This window comes from Lepisma saccharinum, chromosome 8 (genome assembly GCF_977018435.1).
Source record: "Lepisma saccharinum chromosome 8, izLepSacc3.1, whole genome shotgun sequence".
NCBI classification, from domain to species: Eukaryota; Metazoa; Arthropoda; class Insecta; order Zygentoma; family Lepismatidae; genus Lepisma; species Lepisma saccharinum.
Genome location: NC_139236.1, coordinates 45314009 through 45315205, shown reverse-complemented (window position 1 = coordinate 45315205; position 1197 = coordinate 45314009).

The following is a 1197-nucleotide window of genomic DNA, read 5'->3' as shown; positions in this document are numbered from 1 at the left end:
TGCATGTAATGAATTTGATATTCAAATATACATAGTTTTATAATACACGTTCATTGTACTTCTTCTTGGAATCGTACAAACACCCACACCAAACAGTAAATATTCTGTTGTCATTCCTGCTCTCCAGCTTTCCATTTTCCATATTTTCCTGTAATTTCTGAATAAGTTCTCATTTTCAGATACAGTCTAGATCCTCATTGCAACAGTCTGTCTATATAGTTCAATATACCTTCCTATTGATACACTTAGTCGTGGTTTTTGGTTCAGATTCAAAGTTTTGCATAACTGCTTACAAGTGAAACTCATACTTCAATTCATATCTTGGAAGTTGTGTGTATAATTTGAAATTATTATTTAGTATATTGTTAAATCAGTAAACAGCAATCAATGCATATGTCACTGAATTGTTCCTTTCAATCAGTGTCAAGTTCAAGAAATGGTTTATGTATAGATACGCTATAAATGTGTAAATAGGTGATCAGGATTCTAAATTGGAGCAACAGTTCTTAATTGCTTACTGATTCATGCATTAACCTTTAGAGTATGGGAGACTCTGTTGATTGTAAGGGTCTGCAGACGGGAACGTTTTAAACGCACGCTTTTCAAACTTGCAGCGATATAGAAAAAAGAATTGTGTCAGAACTAATTGTCGTGTAGATTGTTTGTTTGAATGATGGAGCTTTTAACAGAGTTGAAATTCATACATTGCACCTCCATAATAACTGACTTAAGGAAACAATTTCCAGAATTTCACTTATAGCATCAGCCCAATGGATGTTGGATGGGCCCAATTTGGAGGGAATCACAACAAAAGACCTAACTAACTAACTCTCTAGCCTTCTTAAACCCGGAGGTTCATGGCTGCAGCAATACAGACCTTCCATCTGACCCTATCTTGAGCAAGATCTATATACTCTTTTCCATCCCTATCGATTTCCTTTAGGTCCATCTCAAAGTTGTCCCTCCATCTTCGTCTTGGCCTTCCTACAGGTCTCTTACCATCAGGTTTCCCAACAAGAATCCTGTAAACTCCTCTTTCCTCTCCCATTCGTGCCACATGGCCTGCCCACCTAAGTCTTCTTGATTTAATTATTCTAATAATATCTGGACATGAATACAAATTATGTACTTCTAAATTATGTAACCTCCACTCACCTGCCTCCTCATCCCTTTTAGGTCCAAATATTTTCCTAAGGA